The sequence below is a fragment of the Lithobates pipiens genome, unplaced genomic scaffold, assembly GCF_037356315.1.
Source record: "Lithobates pipiens isolate NorthernLeopardFrog02 unplaced genomic scaffold, aLitPip1_a1.2 Scaffold_16, whole genome shotgun sequence".
Classification (NCBI taxonomy): domain Eukaryota; kingdom Metazoa; phylum Chordata; class Amphibia; order Anura; family Ranidae; genus Lithobates; species Lithobates pipiens.
Window position 1 is genome coordinate 458,088,234 of NW_027507748.1, and position 9,844 is coordinate 458,098,077.

General features: G+C 36.0%; 1 long non-coding RNA gene across 1 annotated transcript in view; it reads right to left on the minus strand.

Annotated features, from left to right (window-relative positions):
- Positions 1-9,685, minus strand: part of LOC143983324 (uncharacterized) — a 62,287-nt gene extending 52,602 nt beyond the window's left edge. The window contains exon 1 of the long non-coding RNA XR_013274593.1: positions 9,559-9,685. This is a non-coding gene — a long non-coding RNA (uncharacterized LOC143983324). The remainder of the gene's footprint in view (positions 1-9,558) is intronic.
- Between the last annotated feature and the right edge of the window lie 159 nt (positions 9,686-9,844).

Sequence of the window (9,844 nt, forward strand, 5' to 3'; positions counted from 1 at the left end):
CATGGATTTTTGGGGGGACCCCATGCCATTTTTTTTTACATTTTGGCACAAGGTTCCCCTTAAAATCAGGTCTGTCGATTTTGAGGAGGACCCCCACGCCGTTTTTTAAAAAAATGGTGCGGGGTTCCCCTTAATATCCATACCAGCCCTGAAGGGCCTGGTATGCAATTTAGGGGGACCCTCATGCATTTTTTAAAAAAATTTTAGTTTGGGGTTCCCCTGTGGGGAAATTCCATGCCATTTTTATCAATGAACTTTTATGTGTATTGCCGGACCGACAATTCATTATAGCTGGCGCTAGTGATAGTTTTCCTTTAGAAATTTAATTTTGTACTCGGACTGTTCTAAACACGGGAAACAAGTGCCACTTTACAGGCATACTATAGACACCCCCCAGGTAGGAAATTTAAAGGAATATTACACTTTTATTGTTTCACATTAAGCAATATTAAAATCACTGCTCCGAAAAAACTGCAATTTTTAAAACTTTTTTTGCATTGATACATGTCCCCTGGGGCAGGACCCAGATCCCCAAACACTTTTTATGACAATAACTTGCATATAAGCCTTTAAAATTAGCATTTTTGAGTTCTCCCATAGACTTTTAAAGGGTTTTCGGCAGGTTTTGAATTTGACACAAACACCCCAAATTGTTAGCTATTCAGCGAACGGGCGAACAGCCGATGTTCGAGTCGAAACATAAAGCCCATCCCTAATGCCTACCAGTCCTGAGCACCAATCCACAGGAAGGATGTACTGGAAATGGAGCGATTACAAAAAAGGGCAATAAAGCTAATAAAGGGTCTGGGGGATTAGTTATGAAGAACGGTTGCGAGCACTGAACTTATTCTCTCTGGAGAGGAGACGCTTGAGAGGGGATATGATTTAAATTTACAGATACCAAACTGGTGACCCCACCATAGGGATACAACTTTTTCATGAAAGGGAGTTTAATAAGACTCGTGGCCACTCACTAAAATTAGAATAGAGGTTTAACCTTAAATTGTGTAGAGGGTTCTTTACTGTAAGAGCGGCAAGGATGTGGAATTCCCTTCCACCACAGGAGGTGGTTTCAGCGGGGGCCATAGAGAGTTTCAAAAAGCGATTAGATAAGCACCTGAACATCCGCAACATACAGGGATATACAATGTAGTACTGACCTATGATTACACACACAGGTTGGACTTGATGGACTTGTGTCTTTTTTTAACCTCACCTTTGCAACTATGTTGTTGGTTACTAGCGGCGGACTAACAATGTCCACTCATTATATTGTGTACCATAGTGTATATGTGGCTGATGTTCTGTGAAAACAGCCAAGTTATAAAAATCTGCAATTACTGCAGCTAGGAGATTGACCAGAGAATGACATTGTTGGAGATTTTGAGGAGTTGGTCCTTTTTAACAGAACACACTCCATGCACACTGAGCTTTAAAAAAAAAACGCAGGTTCCATTGGTAGACAAAAATGCCCCTATAGAGCATTTTTGTACACGATAGGCAAGTGGGAGAGTTCAGCATTTTTTCTTAGGCTCCAATCACTAAACGCAAACCAGTTTTGTTTTCTTTCTGCCTCTAAACGCTGAGCTTAAAATATGCCTGTAATTGTCCTAATGTGCATGGACACACAGGATAACATTGAGCTGCATCTATAGGCAGAAGTCAAAACTCAAACGCAAAACTCCTGTAGTAGCAGCGATTTTTAAGCTAGTGTGCATGGACCCCTGTGCTACATTTCCAGTAGGCTTTTATTGAACATTCTTCTAGAGTTCAATAAGTCCTACATGTCTATCATGATGGAGATCCCTTAATTCACCTGCTGTTGATTCCTGTGCCCTGAGGATTTCAATGAGCAGTGTGAACACTGCACAGAGTAGGACATCCAGCCTTACTAATGTGTCATCCTCAATACAGGCTCAGCAAAGAGTTTGATCGCCGTCTACTGGTAACACATGTCCTCAGCCTGGACCACTCCCAATAAGACAAGTGCAAGCAGGTTCAATGGACAGTTAATCAAGATGATCGCCTTGATACCCCCCAAGCAACACATGATCTCCTAGTTAGTCATTTTACAGTTTATGTATGGTATATATATATATATATTTTTTTTTTTAAGTTTTATGTATATGCATGCTATATTGTTATGTTTAACTCTCTCCTAGATTGTAAGCTCTAACAAGCAGGGCCCTCTAATTCCTCCTGTATTAAATTGTATTGTAATTGTAATGTCTGCCTTCATGTTGTAAAGCTCTGCGCAAACTGTTGGCGCTATGTACATCCTGTATAATAATAATAATAATAATGAATTAATTTAAAAGGCCTTTCTATTATGTAGGGCCTTTAGGTTTAGGTACATTCAAGTTTAAGCATGCACTGTTATTCCTTTCTAAAATGGTAGGTTACTACTTTACTATGGTGACAATCCCTGATGTATTTAATAAAAGCGACATGAAATATTTGATTTTTTTTTATTCCCAGGTAAATTGTAGCATGAGTTTGCCCAAAGTAGCTCCCATAGTAGTGTGCTCACCCTGCGGAATAGCGATAGATGAGCCTGCAGACTCCGGCCACAGCCTCACCCTGTGAGCAATACTCACACATATAATTCAGATTTCACAGCTGACCTGCTCTGTAAACCTCAATCAGCTTCTAATTGAAGAGAAAACTAAATATTGCTTCCCTACAGCAGAGCTAACGATTTAATCATTATATCAGACATTATAGCTTTTAATTAGGCTAATGCTGATACTGTATGGAAAGAGATAATTCAATACAGATCTTGATGAATTCTGTAATTGGGTTAACAACGGAGCAGTTGGGGAGAGACGTCAATATTCAAGCTGTGTGTAAACCCCCTTGGTCTGCAAATGAATAGACAGGCTGGAGCCCCACATCCAGAGAATAGGGCGCATCCACCTTGTCATCTGCACACTTCAGTCGCAGAACCCTTTGCTCCATCTCCATCACTGAGTGCAATGTCCAGTGACAGCATTCTAAAAGGAAACCATCGCTTTATTATTGCCAATGTCACCTTATTATTTACCAAGAAAAAGGATTTCGGACAATGCCACCATCCTGAAACCAAAAATATTACTCATCTATATCTGCTACCAATATCCAATCCAGGAAAACACAGCACCTGATCTAAGTTTCTCTTCTGATCAGTTCCTTAACGTATATATATATATATATATATATATACATATATATATATATACATATATATATATATATATATATATATATATATATATATATATATATATATATATATATATATACATATATATATATATATATACACATATATATATATATATATATATATATATATATATATATATATATATATATATATATACATATAATTATTATTAGCAAGGACTGCTTTGAAATGCTGTAGTAGCTGCTTTTTGCATAAATAAAATACAACATATGTGATGCGATTGATCATTAATTGGTCTTAACACATCAATGATGCAGTTGGTGACTATTTGTTCTCAAAATATTAATGATATCATTGATGATTACTTGATCTCGACATATTATTGGTGTCATTGATGAATAATTGATCTCAACATATTAATGATGCTATTGTTGATTATTTGATTTCAGCATATTATTAATATAATTGAGGATTAGCTGATCTCAGCATATTAATGATGCCATCGATGATTAATTGATCTCAACATATTAATGATGCCATCGATGATTAATTGATCTCAACATATTAATGATGCTATTGATGATTCATTTCAAAATATTTATGATATTAATGAGGATTAATTGATCTCAGCATATTGTCGATGTAATTAATGATTAACTGATCTCAGCATATTAATGATATCATTGATGGTTAATTTCAACATATTTATGATGCTATTGATTAATTGATCTCAGCATATTATTGAGGTAATTGTTGATCTCAGCATATTGATTAGTAATTTCAATATATGTATATGTTATTGATGAATTGATCTCAGCATATAATCGATGTAATTGATGATACACTGATCTCAGCATATTAATGATATGATTGATGATTAATTTCAACATATTTATGATGTTCGTGATGATAAATTGATCTCAACATATTATTAATGTAACTGCTGATCTCAGCATATTGATGAATAACTTCAACATATGTATGATGCTATTGATTAATTGATCTCAGCATATAATCGATGTAATTGATGATACACTGATCTCAACATATTAATGATATAATTGATGATTAATTTCAACATATTTAAGACGTTCTTGATGATTAATTGATCTCAATATATTATCAATGAAATTGATGATTAACCGGTCTCAGCATATTAATGATGTAATTGATGAATAATTGATCTGAAGATAATAATGGTGTTATTGATGATCCATTTCAGCATATTAATGGGTAATTTGTGATTAATTCATCTAAACATATTAATGATGTAATTGATAATTAATTTATTTCAATATATTAATGATTTTATTGATAATTAAATAATTTAAACATATTAATGATGTAATTGGGGATTCATTCATCTCAGAATAATAATACTGATGCAATTGATGATCAATTGATGTTATGTATTTTTGACAAAGGTGTTTCGTTTTATTCGCAGATGTCTGAGCTCCTATGCGGACTATTGCTAGAATTAATCACAATAGCTACCTTTGTATCCAATATTTGCAGAAAAAAATAAGCAACAAATTAGCTCTATCAAAAAGAAAAATGTATTGGCGAGAAAATCCCTATATATTAAAGGAAATTCATATTAATCAAGTGCATTTAGCAGGAACACAAAAAAAAAATGTTGTGTTTCCCAACAAATAAATAAATCGTGGCTTGGGGTGTGCTATTTGAAGGCTGCCTGCAAGATTACTTAAGATGTCACAAGTTGAACACAATGCAGGAGCAAATCGTATTCATCAAAATCAAATATTCTTCCGAGGAATATTTTTCATCACAACAATACATTACGGGGAGAAGAAGAAGAAGGAGAAGCGGCTTCTGAAACATTGCTGAGAAATTAGATTAATGGCTCTCTATGCTAGTTGTATCCCCTCAGCAGAATTCAAGTATAGGCTGTAGTGTTTTTGTAATGGGTGGGGTGGGGGTTCTTGTTTTGCGCAACTTAAGTGTAGTATTAAATGTGGAACAAAAGATGATAAATTAATGGCAGATAGGTGCCACTCAGACATATGTAACTGTAACTATTTCCTTTCAGATGTTCCCTTGTTAGTCATTAGACAAAACGGAGCAGAAAAACAAAAAAGTGATTATTCAGCTTTAAGTAGTACACAAGTCACAAGGAATTATGCACACACGCAAAATACACGCGAGCCTGTCTCCGCATCCTAGGCCGACCCTGCTATTGCAAATTAGATTAGCTGTACAGACTTCAAACAGTACAAACATGACACGGGGTTCACAGGAGAGTGAAGGGATCATCCCACTCCAATCTCTCTTTTCATCCAAGCATCTCACATAAATTACATCTAGTCCTTTAATACACTTTACAATGAGATTAAAACATCACTTTGACACGATTTCAAAACCATTCGTCTCCAGTGATTCCCTCCATTACATCACTAAATGGAGCTCGGGTATACACACCACACACACACATCTGGATCTATAGATCTATACATCTCCCTTGATGGACCTCCAACGATGGCACCCAATCTGTTGACTATCTGCGACTTCAATCGTGCCTGATCTCATAGGTGTAACTTATCTATCCTTAATATCTTGTTAGTAATGATGGTGAACTATATATATTTTGCAATAACATGTAATGAATCTAATGCTTTAGCTTCTAAGGTAAGTATTGATTTTGGGGTTGTCCTGAAAGATACTCTGCATATATTTAGAATGTCCTTTTTGTCTTCTTTTCTTTTTTTGCAGAATCTGAAGCAAATGTATATTACAGGTAGGCTCAGCTATTGTTCTTAACTACTGACTTGTGGCTGTCCTGAAACTACTTATTATTCCTTATTTGCAGAATCTGAAGCAAATGTATATCAAAGATAGGCTCAGCTCCTGTCTTTAACTACTGACTTGTGGTTGTCCTGGAAGATACTCTACACAGTATTCCTTATTTGCAGAATCTCACGCAAATGTATATCAGAGATAGGCTCAGCTCCTAACTACTGACTTGTGGTTGTCCTAAAACATACTCTACTTATTATTTCTTATTTGCAGAATCTAAAACAGATGTATATTAGAGAAAAGCTCAGCTCCTGCCCTTTACTTGGGGTTTCCTGGAAAGCACTCTACCTATTTTTAGGATGTCCCTTTTTTGCAGAACCTGAAGGAAATGTATATTAGAGAAAAGCTCAGCTGCTATCCTTAACTACTGACTTGGGGTTGTCCCGAAAGACACTTTACCTATTTTGAGGATGTCCCTTTGGGATGTCCGTTTTTTTTTTGCTTTTGTTTTTTTTTTATCTGAAACAAGTGTATATTAGAGAAAAGCTTAGCTCCTAGCCTTAACTACTGACTCGAGGTTGTCCTGAAAGACACTCTATCTATTTTTAGGATGTCCCTTTGGGATGTCCCTTTCTTTTCAGAATCTGAAGCCTAATGTATATTAGAGAAAAGCTTAGCTCCTATCCTTAACTTCTCACTTGGGGTTGAACCTCCTGAAAGAAAATCCACATATTTTTAGGATGTCCCTCTTTTGAAGAATCTGAAGCAAATGTATATTAGAGAAAAGCCCAGCTCCTAACCTTAACTACTGACTTGGGGCTGTCATGAAAGACACTCTACATATTTTAGTATGTTCCTTTGAGATGTCCTTTTTTTTTTTTTGCAGAATTTTAAGCAAATTGATATTAGAGAAATACTCAGCTCCTTAACTTCTGACTTCAGATTGTCCTGGAAGATACTCTGCTTATTTTTAAGATACACTTTTTTGCAGAATCTGAAGCAAATCACATAAGAGCAGTGTCCAACTCTTGTCCTTAACTACTGACTTGGGGTTGTCCTGGAAGATAGTCTACCCATTTTTAGGATGTCCATTTTTTGCAGAATCTGAAGCAAATGTATATTAGAGAAAGAGGGCCCAGGAAGATACTCTGCTTATTTATAAGATACACTTTTGTAGAAACTGAAGGCAAATCTATACATGAGAAGGTTTCAACTCTTGTCCTTAACTACTAACTTGGAGTTGTCCTAAAAGATATTCTTCTTCATTTTAAGATGCATTTTTTTTCAGAATCAAAAGCAACAAAAGAAAGGGTTCAACTCCAGCCTACTGACCTGGGGTTGTCTTGGTAAATGCTCTTTTTAATTTTCATATTTACTTTTCTTTGCAGGATCTGAAGCAAATCCCTAAAAGGTTCAGTTCATTTCTTTCGACTCGGGGTTGTCTTGGAAGACACTCTTCTTATTTTTAAAATGTACATTTTTTTGCAGAAAATGAAGCAAATATATATTCAGGAAGGGCTCAGCTCCTGTCCTTAACCACTAACCTAGGTTTGTCCAGGAGGGTACTCTGCTTATTTTCACTATCTATATATTTTTTTTGATTCGAAGAATCAAAAGCATATGCCCATTAGAGAAAGTCTTAGCTCCTGTTCTTAACCACTGACTTGGGTTTGTTCAGGAAGATGCTCTGCTTATTTTTATTATCTATATTTATTTGATTTTGCTGAATCTGAAGCACATACCCATTAGAGATAGTCTCAGGTCCTGTTCTTAAACCACTGACTTTGGTTTGTGCAGGAAGATTTTCTATTTAGGATTTTTTTTTTTTTTTTGCAGACTCTGAGGCAAATGAATATCAGAGAAGGGTTGAGCTCCTGTCTTTATTATGCCCCCCTTGTCTGCTCTAGCAAATTGCTGGTATCATTTTAATCCTGTATTGGGAGCAATCCTGTGGTTATTTTCAGCTCACATTAGCCAGGTGCAGTGCAGTTTCTAAACTGGGAGGCAGCCTCCTCATCTCCCTGACTTATAGTTCCCTAGCAGAGACTGATTCTCCTGGCACTTGCTGAAAAAATGCCCCAGAGATAAAGCAAAGCAGGACCCACCAGGTCTTTACCGATGATCTGCATTATTCCAGCACCGATGATTTCCAATATTATACAGAACCATGTTACACCAAACTGGAAGTGCAACTGCATCCAACACCCTAATACTTGAGTAGATCTAACCCCAGAATATTACACAAGCTGCCTTCTAATGGGTTATTCATTATTTCCTTAAAAGTGTCCTACACAAACCGTTCTTCCAAAATAAGCCCCCAGTCCTAAAGCAGAAATCAAAGCTTTTACCAAGCCATCTATTTTGCACTATCTGTAACGACCGAGCTTTACAGACACTTAAGTCATGGGTGAATGGCGCAAATGAGAGAGGATTTTAATGGGTTAATTGACCCGAGGCGCTATCACATTTAAACACCTGTTTTAAGAGCAGTCTGACAAAGATCACCCATCTTTAATCGATACCCCCGTACCATTGTCCTGCCTGTTGATATCCAAATGTACTTGTCACCCGTAATAAATATTATATATATATATATATATATATATCTTCCCCTCTCTCTCTCTCTCTCTCTCTCTCTCTCTCTCTCTCTCTATATATATATATATATATGTATATATACATATATATATACACACACACACACATATATATATATATATTTATGTATATATATATGTATAATATGCATATATATATATATATATATAAAACACACACACACACACACACATATATATATATATATATATATATATATATATATATATATATATATATATATATATATATGTACAGAGAGAAAGAGAGCGATAGATATTATCACAGCAAGACAATGACAACAAACACCTCTGTAAAACTAGTGTGATTCTCACATCTGATAATTAAGAGTGTCTTTATCTGTAGCTATTGATTGATTGATTGAAGGGCTCGTCATTTCCCTTAATTAGACATAACGAGAATGCAATTTCCCATCAAGGGTATGCACCAGAAGGATCTTCATGACTGTAGAATAAACACGATCACAGATGATAATAAGGGGGGGATCCATGTCACAATACGTCTCCCTGCTACCATTAGAAATCGGGATTTTATGGGGTGACATGGTTCATCCTAAATGAGGCGGAAAGGGATCGCCCTGCAGCACTATACACTGGCAGAATGAAACAGATCGGTCCATGTTAAACCAACCAGTGGACACACATGATGGGTTTTAAAATGGGAAAACTTCTTTCTGTAGTAAAGGAAAAGGACATAAGCTCAGGACTGGTTCCCCCCCTCCAGCTTGCCATTTATTCTCCACATCCAAGGATATAAGGATCTAGTTGAGTTTACTGACACCTCCCCCCCCATACCCCCCTCTATGGAGCCTCCAAAAGCATCACTTCACCCCACAACTCCCCCTTTACCCCAATCTGCACATACAAAACGCCACAAAGAAGAATCTCAGGAACAACAGGCATGCACATCCAGAGAGAGAGAGAGAGAAAAAAAACAGCATAGTAATCAGTTAAAAGTAGGAATACATCTGTAGCAGTAAAACAAAGCAGAAAAAAAGGGAAGAAGTTATATAGACTTACAGCAAACCTCCTCCAGACTCATCTTCCGACCATCGCTTCATCTATCACACTGTATTAGAATATATAATATATATATATATATATATATATATATATATATATATATATATATATATATATATATATATATATATATATATATATATATATATATATATATATGTTATACAGTGCTCTGTGAAAATCCCCTACACCAGGCAACCAGCCATGCACAGGCAAAGCTCCCCAAGCGGAGTGCCCGGCTACACACATACACTGCAAGGCAGGGAGACAAGAAAATGAAATT